This window comes from Moschus berezovskii, chromosome 3 (assembly GCF_049115385.1).
Source record: "Moschus berezovskii isolate FMDL1 chromosome 3, NW_MosBer_1.0, whole genome shotgun sequence".
Classification (NCBI taxonomy): domain Eukaryota; kingdom Metazoa; phylum Chordata; class Mammalia; order Artiodactyla; family Moschidae; genus Moschus; species Moschus berezovskii.
Window position 1 is genome coordinate 70,052,534 of NC_142462.1, and position 20,255 is coordinate 70,072,788.

A 20,255-nucleotide genomic window follows, 5' to 3' on the forward strand; every position below is an offset into this window, starting at 1 on the left:
GGTTTCAAGCAGGTTTGGGCAGCACCACAAAGTCAGTCATAACTGGAGATTTTTCCTGGGCACTTGGAGTCACTTATCCCCGGGCTCTCTCGGCATCTTGCTGACCCTCTTGCCATCCTCCTCTCCACTCAGTCCCTGCCCCCTACCCCAGGGAGGGGAGCTCAGCCTCTGCTTGGCTGTCCTAGCTGAGGCTCCTGCCCTTCTGGCCTTACTTCTTACCCAAAGTGTTTATAAAGGTATCTAAGCAAAAATGGTGCCTGCTATAAACAATAAAAGTTTAATTATTTTAACCTACATTCTTTGCCTTCTTTGAACCTCCATGTTCTGATTTGCAAAATGGGTGACATGGTAAATTAGAAATGAGATTATGTGTATAAAGTGTAGCACTCCTCAAAAGAGCTAGCCTCCAATAATTCTAATCCCCTTTGACCTTCTTCCCCTGAACTTAGAGGGTTGTATTTAACCTCCTTTTGTTCAAAGATAGATGATGGGGAAGTTGTCCTGGGTAGCCTTTCTACTACCTGAAAGAAGACTGGTAGTAGACTTCAGTCTACTTGGGAGACTGTAGGAAGGTCTGCCAGAGTCAGAAAGCTTTTTCTTCCCTGAAGCCCAAGATCAAAGTCAGGAAATGAGAGCAGGGCAGCTCTGTTCCTCAAAGCTCGCGTTGGAGTCAGAGGGCCTCAGACTCACAATACATGCCCAAACATCACTCATTCCTTCCACAATATTTCTGATCCTTTGTGTGATTGAAAGTGTGTGAACAGTTGCTATTACACACCTTTTCTGTTTTTAAGGCACATTCTGGGCTCTACTAACTCTCACTGAGACAGCCTCACTGACCCCTGTAGAAGGTCGGGGGTCAGGGAGACAGACTTAGGTTCAAATCCCAGCCTCACCACTTAGCAGCTGTGTTGTCACTTCAACTTTCTGAACATCATTTCTTTATCTTCAGCTTCCTTCCCACTTTCTGCTTAATTCATCTGAAGCACAGAGGCCAACAAGTGGTGTCTGGTGAGCCGAGGAAAAGGCAAAGGAGAGTGGAAGTAGGAGGAACAGGACCCCCAGTGGCTTCAGAAGGATGGGCCAGCACGAGGTTGAGGGGTGTGTCATATCAGAGCTGAGCATCCCAGAGGTTCAGCCAAATCCAATGCCGAGGGTGAGGGGGGTAACATTGGTAATCCCAGCCCCACTGGCCACTTAACAGACAAAGCAGGCTGCCAAACCCAGCTCCATTTCTCAATACTATGCAATCCACTCAGAGACCCAGGATGGGGCAGCTGGCCAGATCCAGCTTTAAGGCCACCGGTTTTTAGCATAAAGGAAACTGCTCCTCTGCACAAGTCATTAAGAAACTGATAATAATCTGTTGCCAAGGTAGCTATTCTTGCAAGATGGTCAAACAGAAATTACTCAGATAGTCAATAGTGATGTAATTTTGAACCCAGTGGTTATTTGGCATCAAGTCAAGAAGCACAGCCAAAAGTCCATGCAGTTTTGTTTTTTGTTTTTTCCTTTGCTTGCAATTTTCCTAAGAGCCCAGGCATGGGAACCTTGTCTACACCCCCAGGCCCTTACAGCCAGAGGGACCAGCAGTATTTGTCATCATGCCTGGGAAAGAGAAGAGGTCCTTTGTGGAACAACTCGAGAAGGCTCCCGTGCCAGTCTCCTCTTCCAGCTCTTGTCAATGCTCCCTGTGGAGGGGCGCCTGGAGAACAGCCTGTCAGCTCTTTTCAGGGCTGAGAAAGTCAGGCTTTCTGTCGCCTTGGCTGGGCTGAAGGACTTGATCACTGGTTGGCAGCCCAGGATTTACACAGAGAGGAGCAAAGAGGGATGGGAAACATCAGACCTTTCACTGATTGAGAATTGGGGACTTGGAACTGGAAGAAAACTTCCAGTCACCCTGTTCTCTTGATGGATGAGAAATGGAGCCCAGGGAGACTCACATAGCTCAGTGCCTGGGGCTCCCTCCTGCCCAGAGCCAGGAGGTCTGAGCAAATCGGGCATCTGGCCTGGTGGGACCCTTTTCTGGACAGTCCATCACAGCAGCCTGGCCTCTGAAGCCTGACTCCTTGGAGCCATGCTGCGATGCTCCTAACTCTGTGGTTCCCTAGTAAAAGAGTGGATTCATATCCAAACTCCCTCTCCACCTCCACCCAGTCACCTTAGCAGGCTGCCTCCAATTCAGCCATCAGCTGGGCCTTTCTAGCTCAAGCATGAGTAGGGATACAGATTCCCAGAAGAGCAACTCCAGGATGTCATTTCAGATCCTGTGATCACGGAAAGACTACAGCCAGACAAGGGCTTGAAATCTGACTCCACCACTCCTTATATTGGTCAAGTTACTTACTTTTCTGAGTCTCAATGACCTCACCAGTAAAATGGAGATGGTAAAATGTGCCACAGTAGGTTTAAGAGCTAAACGAGAGCCTATAGGGAGCTCGCAGCATTGTAACTCTGCCTGGGGATTAACGGCTGCTTCTTTTGGGAATCTTCCATCTTACCTGGCAGGCCCAACTCTTGGTGGGTCCCTGCTGTCTGCTTCCTTTGGTGATCTTTGGTGTTTTTCATTCCAAATTCCTCAAATGTTTACCGAACACCTACTGTACGCAGGCCCATGCTGAGTGCTGGGGGGTACAGAAACCACTCAGCTGCAGTTCCTGTCCCATGGATGCTCACAGCCCAGTGGGAGGGCAGAGCAACAAAGCCCAGAGCAGCAACTCCACAGGGCAGAGAGGGTCACAGGCGACACACACATATGACCTGGAGACGCCAGATGGAAATCTGAGTGCTTTATGGTTTGAGTGTTATTTAAATGCCTTTCCTGTTCCAGCAGGAATCTGATTCCCCTTCCCATATCAGAGACCCAGGCTCCTGGCCTGAGAGTAAAGGTTCCCTGTCAGGCCGCACAGCATGGAGTGAAGGCTTGACAGTGTCTGAGGAGAAGCCTCAATAGAGAACTATGCAGACTGTCAGCCACAGGCCATGCTCCCGAACTCTTCCACGAGCCTAAGGCAGGGATTCAGTGCATTTGCTTTATTATGTTGTTGTTGTTCAGTTGCTCAGTCGTGTCCAACTCTTTGTGACCCCATGGACTGCAGCACGCCAGGCTACCCTATCCATCACCAACTTCTGGAGCTTGTTCGAACTCATGTTTTCAAGAGGGGTCTCAGGTGGTGGCACGGATGAACAGAGGCCTCAAGCAACCTCCCCAGTTTCCAGAGCTGGTCACTTTCACTCTCCATGCTCCCTCCTTCCTCCCAGCCATCCATGGCCAAGTCTTGCCGCAGGGCTACAGCTGTTATCATGAGAGTACACTATATGTATATATATGTATATACATGTACACACACACACACATGCTCACTCTCAGGGTCTTTATCCTTAAGTTCTTGTAGGCATTTCCCTCTGGACCCTTGCCCTTGGGGCAGGCCCTCCCCCAGCTGGTTTAATGAAGAACACACAGTTCATCCTGGTGAGAGGAGAGACCAAGAGATCGAAGAGCGATCTCGGGAATGGAGATTGAACCACAATCATGATTTCAGCCCTGAATGCACGCTGGAATCATCTGAGCAACTTTTAAAACTCCCCAAGCTGCAGCCCAGACCTGCAACCCAGACCAATCGTATCAGAAGCCTGAGAGTAGGATCCAGACATCAGTATTTTTCACAAGAAAACAGTGTCCAGAAACAAAAACTTCAACTTGAACGTGAAACAAGAGAACCATAGAACTTTACATCCTATTCTGGAAACTCAGCCAACATTTTGTTTGCAAATCATGTGTTCATCACCTACTCTGCGCCTCGAACACCCAGGCCTTGAGACCGGAAACCAGCATCTGAGGACACGGAAATGAGAGAGCACAGAATTTTACCTGAAGGAACACCAGTCCATGGGGGAGATGCTCACATCCCGTGGCCAGCGAGTCCCACACCAGGGGCACACCTGGGGAATCTGGGGAAAGAGGAGGAAGCAACAAATACCTTTTCAGGAAATGACTGCACAAAAGGAATTGACTTTTAACCTAAGTCTTAAAAGATGCAGCTGGAGAGAAGGTTGCCAAACCCAAGGACACAGATTAACAAAGGCCCAGGGATGCGTGTGTCGCACCCTCATTGGAGGAGCGATTAGTGCTCTGACGTGGCTCTGTTGAAGGTTTTGGCACTTACTCAACTAAGCACCTCCACTGTGTCTCTTTAAGGACTTTTGCTTCCACTGGCTTTCTAAAGCAAGCCCTGCTTATCTCCTTCCAGTTTAGTATAGACTCTATTGGACTCCTTGCCTCCAATCTCATCTGCAGCTTAACAGCTACAGGCATAGCCTCAGAGATATAGTGTGTTCGGTTCCAGACCACTGCAATAAGAAGAATATGGCAATAAAGCAAGTCACATGAATTTTTTTCATTTCCTAGTGCATACAAAAGTTATGTTTACACTATACTGTAGTCAAGTGTGACTAGCATTGTGTTCTTTACAAAAATACAAACTTTGATTTAAAACACTTTATTGCTAAGAAATGCCATCATCTGAGCTTTCAGAGAGTCATAATCTTTTCTCAATAGTAACAAAGATCACTGATCACAGAGCATAATAATGAAAAAGTCTAAAATACTGTGAAAACTAACAAAATGTGACAGAGACATGAAGAGAGCAAATGCTGTTGGAAAAATGGTGCTGATAGACTTGCTCAATGCAGAGTTACCACAAAGCTTCAATTAAAATAAAAAAATCAGTATCTGTGAAGCATGACAAAATGCAACAAATAAAACAAGGCATGCCTCTTCTATAAAACCCAGTTTTTCAAACAATCATTTTTTTACATTTAAGGCTGTGTTTGCATTCGAATAGGATTCAGCTGGGTGACTCTTCTTCTCCATGTGATGTCCACTGAAGTCACTCAGGAGTTCACAGCTGGCAGATAGGCCCCTCTGGAGGGTCCAAGACAGCCTCACCCACAGATCTGGCACTAAGCAGAGCTGGCTCGAAGCTGGAGGGCCTAGATATAGCCTTTCTAGCATGGCAATCCCATAGTAGTCTTACATGGCTTGGGGCTCCCAGAGAGAGACCCAAGATTGAGGAGATAGAAGCTGCCAATTTCCTAGTGCAGGGTGTTACTCCCATCAAATCAGTCACAAAGCCTGCTCAGTGTCAAGAAAGATCTTACCTCCCTGGGAAAGGAGTGTCTGGGAAAGTATGGATATCTTTAATTTGCTCCAGACTTGCACCCATTTCCAGATGAAGTCCCCCAATTTAACAGTCCCTGGTTATTCCAAAAAAGTTACAGTGGTTTCCCTTTACCTACAGCATGAATTCCAAATTGCTTATTTTGGATGCACAGCCCTTCAACATTTGACACAAAGCATCCTTTCCCCTGTTGGAAGACACAAGGATCTCTAGCACTCTGCACCTCTTGCCTTGGGCTCTCTTTAGCTGTTCCTGGGTTGTTTCTTCAGGTTGTGTTTTCAGCAAGCTCCAGCAGGGGATGAGATAATGTCTGTCTCTCTCAAAGAGCAGGCTGCTGTAAGGTGGTGGGCTCCCCAGGCCCAGGGACCCTTTCCTGGGTGTCACCCACTGTGGCTGTGGGTATCTACCTAGACACACTTGTGTAGCCCCTGGGGGCTTGGAACCAATGTGACTGTTCTGACATTCTGGATTCTGCTATTGCTACAAGTAATAGGGTTCTTGATCCCAACTCATGGTCCTGACTCAGGAGCCACATGACTTCTGTCAGCATCCACGCACTGTGGCAGACCAACTCATTCATGTGCAAGCAGGGAAAATCTCAACCCCCTCCCAGCCCTTGGCATCCAGCATCAGTCACCATCACTTCCAGCTACTGGAACCTACTTATTGCCCTCATGAACATGTGGAAAATTCCACCCAAAATATCCATAGGTCTCTCCTTGGTCTCATTCCTTTCCAATGGTAAAGCCAAGTTGCTCCTCATTACTTTCCACTTATGCCAGGTGCCTCCAGCCTCTGGGTGGTGTTTCTGGCAGCAAAATCCTCTGTGATGGACCCTTCCAGGTACTACGGCCTCGTCTCTGATCTCTCTTGCTGCAGGGAAACCAAACCTCTCTCTTTTCAAAGCAGTTTCATGCTATTCCTCTTGCCTGAAATTATCCATCTTCACCTTTGTCTGGCTCATTCTTCAAGGTCCAGGTCTAGAGACATGTTCCCTAGAAAGCCTTCTCTGTGGTCTAGCTAGTTCAGTTGGGGGTCCCTCCCCCTGTCCACCTGGTCTGCCTGCACACCACACAAAGAAGCATCAACCATTACCATAACCACTGGCTGAGTCAGCTCTTCCAGTACCACAAGCTCCTTGGAGGCAGGAACTGAATCTTGCTCATCCCAGTACCAGTGCCTAGCTTGGGTGATGCTCAGAAATATTTCTTTAAAAAAGAATGAGGGACTTCCCTGGTGGTCCAGTAGTCAAGACTTTGTGCTTCCACTGGAGGGGGCATGGGTTCAATCTCAATCCCCAGTCAGGGAACTAAAATCCCACGTGCTGTGGGGTGTGCCCTCCCCAAAAGAATGATGACCACTCCCTACATATTCTTCCCTTACCACCTCGGGTCAAAATTATCTCATTCCTCCAAATTCCCATTGGCCTGGTTTTCTTTATTACAGTAATATATGGGGATGATCTGGCACTTCTCATATGCACCTCTTGAGGGTCAATATCATGTCTCCTTGTTCAGATCAATCTTAGATGACTTTGGAGTTCTTGTAGCTTTCCATTTTGTAGATACACTATTATTATTATTTTGCCTTGCTAGGATGCTTGTGGGAACTTAGTTCCACTGCCAGAGACTGAACCTTAGTCCACAGTAGCGAAAGAGTGAGTCCTAACCATTGGACTGGGAATTCCTGTAGATACATATATTAAAACCCCTAAAAACCTAACTCAAGGATAGCAAGAAGAGATTTGTAATAAGTTTAATTTTATCTGAATTAATGGACAGATTTCCAACTAGCTCTAAGCACATGCTAATTTGTGACTCTATTTCTAATATAATAACCAAATCAATCTCCTGGGAGAAGGGTACTTTTTCTCACCTCTGACTATTTACCACTTCTTAGTGGGTTTCAGGGGGTGAATTTATTCAAGATTCAACAAATATTTATTGAGCCTCTAATAACATTACCACCCCCAGGCACCTGGCCATTGTCCCAGGCAATGTGTTGGCAGGGAATGGAGCTCTGCTTTTATTTATAGACTGGAGATGGAACAGAGTGCCCACTGCAGCATTGACATGCAAGCTTCCTAGCTGTTAATCAGAAAAATCAGAAGCTGTAAAGTTCATGAGCAAACATATGGATGCATGGACGCCTTTTGACAGCTATTCTTCAAATGTACTTTGTCCCATTCTTTCTCCACTCATCAGAACACGCTTTTCCCAGAAGCAGTCTGCAACATTCAGCAGCTCAGTTCAGAGGAGGGTTCTCTCGGGGCAGCCCTGGAGGGCGGGAAGAGTGTAAAGCGTCCCTGGGCAAGGCTGCTTCTGGGCAGCAAGGCAGAGAAACTGTCCTGTGAGGAGAGAGTTGGGTTTCCTTGTCAAGTCACTATGAATCTCTTTCAAATTCTAGTTTAGTTTTTTGAGAAAGATAGACATCTCTACTATTTTGCACAGCCAGGTGTGTAAGATGGAAACTAGCAATATACTGAAGTGAGAGTACGGTCAATGTCACCACGTGACATTGTGAGGTCCTGTGGTCTGAGACCCAAGATCTGGATGTAGCTGGTAAAATTTGGAGAAAGATATTTCAGTTAAGATCAGTAGTGTGGTTCAAGGTTAAAGATGTGGTCTGTCAAGTCAAAAAGGACTCCAGCTCTACTTCTGCCACCTACCAATAGCGTGATCATGGGTGTGCAAGTTACAGTTTATCTTGAGTTAATTTTTTTCATCTGTAATCAGAAATGATAAAGCTACCTCTCAAAGTCATTATGCTTTCACCGTGTGTTGAATTCAATTCTACCCCTTCTTAAAGTCCCACTCATCTTGATATAACCCTCAAACATTTGTGTGACCTTGCCAGATACAACCCCCCAAACCCCAAGAGAAGCCGTTCTGGCCTCTGATCTGCCTTCCTTTCAGACTCTTTACCAAATAGGGCAAGTACCTGGTTCCTTTTGTCCCTGTATGATGGAGGCATTGTGGCCAAACCAGGCTCATTTTGCCCGACGTTGCAAGCTGAGATATCAAGATGCTGTTCAGTTCAGTTCACTCAGTCGTGTCCGGTTTGTGCAAAAAAGAGGGTTTACCTGCAAGGTGTGGTGTATTTATATGATAAAGAATATAGCAGCAGGGCGGTCTGGGGTTCAGGGAGCATGGGGAGCATGCGGGAAAGCGAAGAAATGTGCAGTAATCATCATTCTGCACAGGTGCAGCTAAGCTACAGGCCTCTGCACGCTCAAAATGGAGGCGCTTAGCACGATCTGAGGATGGAGTTTTCGGTCCTCTGACATCAAAAGGTCACTGAGCTGACACACAAGCCACTCACACAGTTGGAGAGTCAGTGGTCTTAACCCACTCAGCTCAAACTAGACATAGCTGACTCCAAGTTCCTAGAAAACAGCTCTGGTAAACATCTTATTAGACTACATGCCACTTCAAGGATACACAGGTCTTTTGTAGCAACAATTAAAACAACCTTGATTAGTGAAGGCAGGTCACAGGTGAAATGAATTTGACTAATGATTACACAGGATTTCAGTATTTTCTCTCTCTCCACCCATCCCTAACCAACTAAAGATACTTTTGTCTTTACCTACTCAGATTTTCCTTTTTCCTTACTCCCTGAAAAAGAATTTAGTCTTTACAAACCAAGTTATAAAATGCTTGGATGACCCTGGAAACATGGGTGGAGAAAAACAGGCCCTGAGCTGTAGGAGGAAACTAGGCATCAGAAGGAGTTCAAAGGCAATTTGACAAGGAAGATGTTCTGGAGCATCTATAGTATGCTGGAAAAAGAGATAAAAGAGATTTTAAACGGCTTTGAGGAGTTATAACTTTTTTCCCCATTAATATTTCTTAATTCTTTTGGAAAACAAAAATATATAATTTGGCTTGACAAGTGTAATTAATTTTGGACTCTGTGGCTTTAAATGTGTTTCAGTACATAAACTGAGTCATACTGAGCCTCAATATGTATCTGGTTTACACTCCTGTCTTCAGAGCCTAGGATAGTATATGACATATACTAGGTGTTTCAACTTGTGGTTGAATCAGCTAGAACCCTGGTGGCTAGGGAAAATACCTGAATACCATTTCTTGTTGTCTGAGCCATTCCATCATTACAGCCACAGTGATGTCACCATGAAGGAAGCTGAAATTTGAAGGGACAAGCTCAATAATAGGTAACCTTAAGGATATATTTTCAGCCCTCCGTTTTAGCCATCTTTCTATTACATAGCAATGACTCCCTCACCCCCACTCCACTCCCAGACACAGTTCATTTAAATGAAGACAATCCAATTCTCTCTTTGGAGCCTGGAGCTGGGAAAAACACAGGGGTCTTGGCCTGGGCTGATTAGCTTGAATGAGTCAGTGGAAACCTGTTTGAGAGAGAAAAGGAAAGATTGGAGAAAGAGGGAGCAATAAAGAGGCCTGCAAATAAAGAGTATCCAGGGTGCTCTGAAATCTCTTTCTTTAATAATAAAGGTCCACCTTGGTCAAAGCTGTTTTGAGATGACTTTCTCTTAGCTACAACCAAAGTAACCTTGATCTAGGCAATGACATCAGTGTCTTGAACCCAGTGCTTCAGCACTGTTGGTTCTCCTGTCAGTCTCATCCCCACAGCTCTGGGAAGCCTGGGGGATGCAGTCTCATGGGGGTCTTACAGGCCATCTGAATATCTTATGCCCTAACTTGGTCATTCTTGCCTGGTAGAGGGGAGAGGAGCGAAGAGCTGTTACTGCTTTAACCTCCCTTTGACAGCAGTAAAAAATAAAAACAACTTCTTGAAGAGCAAGCTAGCAGAAACAGGAGAACCAGCAGAAGCACAAGTAATCCATCTTCCTAGGCAGCTAGCAGACACTTTTGGGGCCTATTAAAGATAACCAGCCAGGAAATTAAAAGATGCTTACTCCTTGGACGGAGAAGGCAATGGCAAGCCACTCCAGTACTCTTGCCTAAAAAATCCCATGGATGGAGGAGCCTGGTAGGCTGCAGTCCGTGGGGTCGCTGTGGGTCGGACACGACTGAGCGACTTCACTTTCACTTTCACACATTGGAGAAGGAAGTGGCAACCCACTCCAGTGTTCTTGCCTGGAGAATCCCAGGGACGGGGGAGCCTGGTGGGCTTCCGTCTATGGGGTCACACAGAGTTGGACACGACTGAAGTGACTTACCAGTAGCAGTACTCCTTGGAAGGAAAGTTATGACCAACCTAGATAGCATATTAAAAAGCAGACTTTGCCAACCAAGGTCCGCCTAGTCAAGGCTACGGTTTTTCCCGTGGTCATGTATGGATGTGAGAGTTGGACTGTGAAGAAAGCTGATAGCCAAAGAATTGATGCTTTTGAACTGTGGTGCTGGAGAAGACTCTTGAGAGTCCCTTGGACTGCAAGGAGATACAACCAGTCCATTCTAAAGGAGATCAATCCTGGGTGTTCATTGGAAGGACTGATGCTAAAACTGAAACTCCAATACTTTGGCCTCCTCATGCAACGAGTTGACTCACTTGAAAAGACTCTGATGCTGGGAGGGATTGCGGGCAGGAGGAGAAGGGGTCGACAGAGAATGAGATGGCTGGATGGCATCACCAACTCGATGCACATGAGTTTGAGTGAACTCCGGGAGTTGGTGATGGACAGGGAGGCCTGGCATGCTGCGATTCATGGGGTCGCAAAGAGTCAGACATGACTGAGAGACTGAACTGAACTGATCTGAACTGAAAGATAACCAGACACAAAGACAAGACAATTCTGCACTAGCTTTGTCCTCAGGTAAACTGAACTCAAAAACGAAAAATACATGAAAAGAAAGCTTTCTGGGAAATCAATAAAAGAAGCCAGTGTTACCTGAGTGCCATTTTTCTTAAAGTCAAGTGTACAGTCTGTATTTTTCTATCATGCTTTTATTCTTCAGTTCAGTTCCTCAGTTATGTCCAACTCTTTGCGACCCCATGAACTGCAGCACGCCAGGCTTCCCTGTCCATCACCAACTCCCAGAGCTTGCTCAAACATGTTCATCGAGTCAGTGATGCCATCCAACCATCTCATCTGCTGTCATCCCCTTCTCCTCCTGCCTTCAATCTTTTCCAGCATAAGGGTCTTTTCCAATGAGTCAGTTCTCCGCATCAGATGGCGAAAGTATTAGAACTTCAGCTTTAGTCCTTCCAATGAATATTCAGGACTGATTTCCTTTAGGATTAACTGATTTGATCTCCTTGCAGTCAAGGGACTCTCAAGAGTCTTCTCCAACACCATGGTTCAAAAGCATCAATTCTTCAGCACTCAACTTTCCTTATGGACCAACTCTCAAATCCATACATGACTACTTACTTGAGATCAAAAGAAAAGCACTCACTTACAACTCTGTAAACCCATGGTCAGGGTGATCCAACCTTGAAGGTCTAAGGAGATGGCAACCCTTGGATAGGCCCATAGTGAATGCTGTAGAGATTTCCTTATGGGAAAGCAACTCTGAGACCAACAGCAGAGTCCTCCTCAGAAAGAACAACCAGAGTGTGACTGTCAATTGTAAACTCTTGATGTGACTGAATGGAAAGTTCTTACAAGAAGACTTTAAAAACTGTAATGCAAGGTATTTTTAAAAAATTATTATTCTATAAAAATGCTGGGGAAAGAAAAAGATGAGTTTCTACTTAGATATTTATGATCTTCTCTAGCATGGCCCTGGAGTTTCATAAACCAAAGGATCCAGGGCCACCCAGGGAAGCCCCACCCCCACCCCACCCCACCCCCAGCGTCCGAAGTTCTCTCGGCCCCTCCAGTCCCCTCAGAGACCCATGGCTTGAGTCATGTTCCCACCACAGGCTCTGGAAGATGATATCACACCCCTTCCTCTCTTCCCTGGGCGTTTTGAAGCTTCTGCCAGCCAGTGTGTGTGTGTGTGGCCAAAGATGGTGACTGCTGAGTAGGTCTTCTCTGTTTAAAAAGAAGTATTGGCTGTCCTTTCGGTTGTGAAAGCTGAAACCAAGAAGAGTTTGAGTGAGAAGTTGGGAGCAAAAGGAGGAGATTCCCAATTTCTCTCAGACTTTGTGGGGAGGAGGTTGGCTGGGGATGGTAGAAGGGGAAGAGGGGACTCAAGAGTGGGGATCAGTACCCTGGCAGAGGGCCTGGGCTGAAAAGGCAGGTCAGCTAGTCTGAGACTCTCCTCTGTGGGACAGGAGGTGAGCTTGGAGAACAGAGATGCATGGCCTGTGCCTTAATCACCTACCATTGTCTCCAAACCTTCAGTAAAACCAGTGACACTAAAAGAAAGGCCGTGTGAATATTCTAGAACAAGCCAGGGGACTACAATGGCAGAGAGGGAGCAAAAAGGTGCCCAAAGGTGGTCAGGCAGAGGCCTGCACAGGGTTCTGTGTAAGAGTCAGCCTCCTCCCCATTTCCTATGCCACAGTTCCTGCCTTCTTGAGGGTCCTGGGTATCTGGGGATAATTGGGACACACAACTGTCTCCAGAACTTTGTGCTCTAATATCTTTCTTCCCTCAATAGCTTCATCTTTTCTTGTGTCTATTTTCACATCTATGTCTTTATTTTCAAGGAAATGATACATTTCTTCTAAACACAAACTGGTCTCTGCTTTTTTTTTTTTTAATTGACGGATAATTGCTTTACAGAATTTTGTTTTCTGTCAAACAACAAGAATCAGCCACAGGTATACAAATGTCCCCTCCCTCTTGAACCTCCCTCCATCTCCCTCCCCATCCCACCCTTCTAGATTGTCACAGAGTCCCTGTTGGAGTTCCCTGAGTCATACAGCAAATTTCCATTGGCTCTCTATTTTACATATGGCAATGTAACTTTCCGTGTTACCCTTTCCACACATCTCACCCTCCCCTCCTCCCCTCCCCCCGCCCTGTGTCCATAAGTCTGTTCTCTGTTTCTCCATTGCTACCCTGAAAATAAATTCATCAACATCTTCTTTCTAGATTCCATATATATGCGTTAGTACATGATACTTTTCTCTTTCTGATTTACTTCACTCTGTATAATAGGTTCTAGGTTTGTCCATCTCATTAGAACTGACTCAAATGCATTCCTTTTTATGACTGAGTAATATTCCATCACATATATGTACCACAGTTTCTTTATCCATTCATCTGTCAATGGACATCTAGGTTGTTTTCATGTTCTAGCTATTGTAAATAGTGATGCAGTGATCTCTGCTTCTAATTGTGATCTTTCTTTCTCTGTTGTCTCTCAAGGTGAACGAAGCAGCTACCATCTAGTCCATCATTTCCCCAGAAGGAAGTGTCCTGGCCTGGACCCTAATGCCAACCATGAAACAAACACCAAGGAAGCACCTACTTGGGGCAGCCCCAGGCCAGGCACTGGGCATGAAATAGTTGAAGATACACTTCATGAGGCTGCCTAATAAATCACAGTTTTAACTGCTTCTTTTATCCAGAAGTTCTAGGCGAGGTGTGCATAAGTAAGTACATGCGTGTTCAGTCATGTCCAACTCTTTGTGACCCCATGGACTACAGCCTGCCAGGCTCCTCTGTCTATGGGATTTCCCAGGCAAGAACACTGGAGCAAGTTGTCATTTCCTTCTCCAGGGGATATTCCTGACCCAGGGATTGAACTCTCATCTCTTGTGTCTAATGAATTGGCAGACAGGTTCTCTACTAGCTGTGCCACCTTGAGAGTGTGTATTTCATAGGAAACATAAGGAAATGAATTGATGCTTTTGAACTGCGGTATTGGAGAAGACTCTTGAGAGTCCCTTGGACTGCAAGGAGATCAAACCAGTTAATCTTAAAGGAAATCAGCCCTGAATACTCATTGGAAGGATTGATGCTGAAGCTCCAACACTTTGGCCACCTGATGCAAAGAACTGATTCATTGGAAAAGACACTGATGCCGGGAAAGGTTGAAGGTGGGAGGAGAAGGGGACAACAGAGGATGAGACGGTTGGATGGCATCACCAACTCAATGGACATGAGTTTCAGCAAGCTCCAGAAGTTGGTGTGTGGACAGGTAAGCCTGCTGTGCTGCAGTTCATCAGGATGCAGAGTCGGACATGACTGAGCAACTGAACTGAACTGAAGGAAGTGAAAAGACACCTCCGTGGTCTTCTTTCCCAAAGTCTATAATCCAAATCTAATCATGAGAAAAACATTAGACAAACTGAGGGATATCCTACAAAATACCTGACCAGTTCCCTTCAAAAGTACCAAGGTCATGAAAAGCAAGGAAAAACTGGTAAACTCCTTAAAAAAAAAAAAATCTGTAGTTAATAATATCAGACCAGTGTGACTTTCTTATTTTTGACAAATAACCATGGTTATATAAGATTTTAACATGATGGGAAGTTGGATTAAGGGTACGTGGGAACTCTCTGTACTATCTTTGCCACTTCTTTGTAATCTAAAATTATCAAAAAATTTTTAAAAATCAATAAGGGGAATGCATAAAAATGTATCAAGAGTTAAGCAAATATTCAAGCTGGCATAATTCTATTTGTTTTGCCCCTAATAATCAAGAAAACAGACTGAAATTAAAAAGACTACACACATCAATAGCAAAATGTTAATAGATGTTAGCACAAGATAATAATAGATAATTTTACTTTTGTTTCCTGCATTTCTCAATTTCCTTCCATGAATATATTTACTAACTTTGTAATAATTGTTTTAAAAGTTATATGAAGAAAAAATGACCCACACTCTATGGACCCAAGAAAGCCCAGAGGCCAGAAGATACACCCATGGTAATTCTGTCTGGTGCTGAGCAGAAATGAGATGAAGCCATGGAGAAAAGACAGAGAGCTTTCCAGGAAAGGACAGCATTAGAATGCAAAGCTTGTTCGGGCTCTGAAAGCACTGGGGGACACAAAAGCCTTCAGCACTTTTGGCAGTAAGTGCACTCCCTGCTTGAACAAGACAAGCATCTCCGCTGGGTCAGTTGCCTCTCTGGGTCCTCCCCGCCGACAGTCAGGAGGCAGGGAAGGTTTTCCAGGCTCAGGTGGCCTATTGCCAACCACTGAAAAGAAAACAGCAGAAACATGGTCTGGCTGCCTGGTGGGAAAGGAGAACTGCATAGGTGGGTGGCGGGTGGGATAAGAGGGCTCTGTTCACGGGGGACAGTGACATGTCAGGTCCCAAAGTAAAGCTAAGGCACAGAGGGAGGCAAAGGAAGCATGACCGCCCTCGCACAGCAGTGAAAGGCTCCCTGGTGAGTTTAGAAGAGCCCAGACTGAAGGGCATGTTCAGTCAACAAGGCACAGACAGGTAATCTTTCTCTTCCCCACTTCCCAAAGGTTTTGATGAAGCCATAGGATCGAGGGGAATCATTTACATCACTAGTCAATCTCTTACATTTAATTAACCAGGAAATGCAGAGATTTAATTTCCTGGCAGTCATCCAGAGACTTAAGAAAGGGGATTTGGCAAAATGCAGCAGTTTCTGCAGGATTCCATCTCATAATCTTTGTGAAAGTGGTGTTGAGTCATTGCTTCGTTCACTTAAAATGCATTCATTCTTAAAACCAATGTTTACTGAGCATCTATTTTGTACCAGGTTAAACTACCAGCATGCCCTCCTTGTGAAGTGAAAAGTGTAGAAGTGTTAATTGCTCAGTCGTGTCCGACTCTTTGCAAAACCATGGACTCTTTGCCCGCCAGACTCCTCTGTCCATGGAATTCTCCAGGCAAGAATACTGGAGTGGGTAGCCACTCCCTTCTTCAAAGAATCTTCCCAAACCAGAGATCAAACCCGGATCTTCTGCATTGCAAGCAGATTCTTTACCATCTCAGCCAACATGGGGGAATAATGGAGAGAGATGGACTCAAGTTGGGGGCCTGGAAGTAATACAGCATTACAGCAAAAAGTGCTGAGCAAAACCAGCAGCATCATATTTAATATGACACGACCTCAGTTTTTCCAGATTCATTGCTCTTCTCTTAAAAGGAAATAGAAAAAAAAGAAACCTATAGCAAATGAAGAGGTTTTTCAGGGTCTCTTCAGGGTCAAAAGGAAAATTCAGATCTCACTGTAGCTTCAGGAAACTTCTCTAATTGCTATGGAATCATGGCCTAAGGGCAAAAATCAAATGACAGATGCTTTTTTAGTATATTGGCTAGCTAGGAAGTTTCAAAGTGCATTTCAAAAGAGTTTAGGTGACAGAGCACCTGGAAGTTGTGAGACCTGGAGTCTCTTCCCAGTTTCCCCTTTTACAATACATAGGTGACCACAATACCTACCTCACGGACCGCCGCAAGGATCAAACAGGTTATGCATGTGACTCATTCGGCACTTGTCTGGCACATTTTAAAACAACAAATGTTAGATATGAATTTAATACTGACGTGCTATAACTTGTTGACATATTAAATTCCATTGCATAAATGAATTTTACCTAGTGAAAATATGACCATGTTCCAGGTATTCTTATCTCATTAAAATATGTCATTAAATACTTTCTGAACATTTAAAAGTTCATACTCAGCACTTGTGCATTTGTTTATCTGCCAGCTGACAAGCAGGATCATCTACCAAAGGTGTACAAAAACTTGGAAAAAACTTGAACCTGAATCCATTCTATCTGCTGACTTACAGGTTCCTTGTGGGACACAGCTGTTGTCATTCAATGCAAATTTCAAGACTTTAGCACTGTCCTTTGGACGCACTCTGAGAGCCACTAGAGCCACTCTAGAGCCAATATACTGAGGGCCAAATATATTGGACAGAATATTTATAACTACTTTGAGTTTAAAAGAGAACCAGTTAGGATTCATAACGAGGCCATGAAAATTGCCCTGCTTTCCACCAACCTCTCTAAGAATCCAGTAAATCTGAAAAATCCTAGAACTGAAGGAAAACAATGCAAATGCTCAGGCTGTCAGCAGTGAGACACAAGATTCTGTTGCATAAAGGATCTTATCACCTATCTTATCAAGTGACAGGACACTTCTGAGAGTGAAAGGGGCCTTTTAAAATCATTCTAAGACAGCAGATATACACACACGGCTTGTCCCTGGCAAACTGGGACATGTGGCCACCTTCTCCACAGGCAGCTGAGTCCCTGGGATACGTCTCAGCAGCAACAGTTCAGAGATCCAAGTGCATACATGTGCTGTCCATCCTCCTTCACCTGGCCAGTGAGGGAAGGTGGGAGGCCAGCATCATTGCACCGACAGGCACAGCTCAGAGGTGGGAAATGGGTGAGCAGATCCACACCCTCACTGCAACTGAAGAAACTGACTCTTTAGAACAAGCACTGAATTTTCCAAAAGAAACCAGAGTTTGGGAGTAAATATCAGAGGAGGCCTCCAAAGCTTTCTTCCCACAATAAACAAAATGATTTCACTCAGCCCATGAGCAGGTCTTTAAATGGCTTTCTGTGCCAGGTGGCCCCATGAGAGCAACCTGAGGAAAATGGCTCCAGTTTTTGAGCTGGGTTTCTGTCAGCAAGTCGGAAACTCTGAAGGTAGCTCCTTACTTCTGAGCATGAGGTTGAGGTGATGAATCTCCACCATGAGCTCAGAACAGCACTGACTGGTGCTTAAGAAGGGCTGGGAGGGAGCAGCATTAAGACAAGTGCAGGGGTCACATTAAAAAAAAGGCCCAAAAGCACTCAGGTGAAAAATCAGGGGACTGCATGTGATGCTACAGTCATTCCAAGTGGGATAGCCCCTGCCAACTGCCTACACCCACTCACTTTTGTCTGATCCTGCTCCATTTGTAAGTGGAGGGTAAATGGTTCTTACAATGTCCTTGGAAGGAAGAGGCTCCCTTGAGGCACCAATTTTTTTTTTTTTTTTTTAGCTCCATCCTTGAAGAGACTCTCCCCCAAAAGGGATTTCTGTGGGTGCTTCTGGGATTGGTTCTGTCAGTACTGAGTCTGCATCTTCTGGATGACCTGGTGAATCCTGCATCCTCTGATGTAGCCGATTCCCAGCTGTCATGTTGAGTCTCCTTCTCTTGAATGCTTTTTTCCTGAACCAGTTTTAAGTGATAGAAATTTGTGAGTTTGGTTTTGCCAAAAATTGCCACGTATAGTCGAAGAGCAGAGCACAGGCCACTCAGCTCTTAGAACCAGAAATTAGTTGGGATCCCCCTTTTCCAGGCCCACAGCTTCACTGGCTCTCTTCAGTCCCTGGTAGACATATGCTGCAAAGGAATGTGTTTGGAGGCAGAAGTTGCCTGGTCACCATGGTGATGAAGATGTGTTACTTGCATCATACAGGGTGTCCTATATAGTTAGTACAGCAATTAGAAAGACTGCCATTGCAGTCAGCTGGGGCACATAACTGGCTGGTCTGAACGTCCTGAACAAGACGCAGTCCTTACAGAAGGGCCTCAGTGAGATTTTGGTGATGTCTGAAGACCTTCCCGTGGCATAATCCAGTCTTTCTAACAAGCCTGATTTGGGAGAGGCAGCATGGCAGAGCAAGTCTGTGTGGCTAAGACACTAAGGAAGATGTAAGGAAAATTGTAGATGCCAGAAATATTTAAACAATAGAATATTTTCCCAACTTCCAATTCCTGGAACCACATTAATGAGACAAAAGACTCCAAGAACTACTGACTTTACAACCCAGGATCCCATTTGTTCTTATAATAAGATGAAACATTATCTTAGCAGGGTGGGCATGCCTCAGGAAAATTCTCTCCCTGGGGCCTGAGACTCCCTTATACTGCTTGCTATTTAATGATTTTTTCCTTATTTTGAAAATAGCTGAGATTAATAATCATCTATGCTGATTTAGCAACAGCAGCAGCAGCAGCATGCTGGCTGAACGGGGCGCTAGGTAGTAATAATATTTTGATTATTTACTGTATGCCAGGAAATATACAAAATGCTTTACATTTATTTAAAAGCTGAGATCAATCAGCTTTTAAAGCACATCATTGCTATCAACCATTTTAAAACATATAATTCAGTTACATTTAATGCATTCACAAATGTTGTACTTCTTTCTAGCTTCAAAACTTTTTAATCACCCCAGAAGAACATTTTATACCACTAAGCAGTCATTCTTCTCTGTTGCCTCCTCCCCACCCTTACTGTCTCCTGGTAACCATCAATCTGTCTTCTGTCTCTATGAATTTACCTATTCTGGATACATCTTTAAAAAGAAATCAGGAAGTGCGCTGAGCGGCCCCGCGGATCTGTCTCTCGCTTCAACAGTGCTTGGACGTAACAGACCCAGGGACGCCCCTTGCTCCAGCCTCCAACCACTCTCCAACCTTTTTTCCAGTCGCAACCTCCGGAGTCAGCCACTCAACTGTCCGCAATCACCGGGACCAGCCACCATTTTTTAACTCCTTATTACTGACCAATCATCAGCTCCCAGATTCGTCAGAATTGTTCTACGGAGGTGGAGGCCTCCATCAACCGCCTGGGTAACATGCAACTGCGGGCCTCCTACACCTACCTCTCTCTGGGCTTCTATTTCGACCACGACGATGTGGCCCTGGAGGGTGTGGGTCACTTTTTTCGCGAATTGGCCAAGGAGAAGCGCGAGGGCGCAGAGCGTCTCTTGAAATTGCAAAACCAGCGTGGCGGCCGCGCCTTCTTCCTGGACATGCAGAAGCCATCTCAAGATGAGTGGGGTAAAACCCAGGACGCTATGGAAGCTGCCCTTCTCGTAGAGAAGAACCTGAATCAAGCCCTGTTGGACCTGCATGGCCTGGCTTCTGCCCGCGGAGAACCCCACATCTGTGACTTCCTGGAGAACCACTTCCTAGATGAGGAAGTAAAACTCATCAAGGGTGACCACCTGACCACCCTCCGCAGGCTGGCTGGTCCCCAAGCTGGGTTGGGCGAGTATCTCTTCCAAACGCTCACCCTCAAGCATGACTAGGAGCTCCTGGAGACCAGTGGCCTTTGAAGAACCCACCTAACATCAGGGCTGCCTGAAGCCCCTCTCAGCAGCCACTAGGCAGCTTTTTAACATCCTGGAGCCCTCTCTCAAGCCTTGGACCAAATGGAAACAATAAAGCTTTTTGCAGCATAAAAAAAAAAAAAAGAAATCATATGATATGTAACATTTTTGTCTGGCTTCTTTCACTTAGTATAATGTTTTTGAGAGTTAGTCAGTTACAGCAGATAAGCAGT

At 45.2% G+C, this 20,255-nt stretch overlaps 1 pseudogene; it reads left to right on the plus strand.

Annotated features, from left to right (window-relative positions):
- LOC129552071 (ferritin light chain pseudogene) overlaps positions 1–20,001 on the plus strand; it is an 87,089-nt pseudogene extending 67,088 nt beyond the window's left edge.
- Positions 20,002–20,255: the final 254 nt, after the last annotated feature.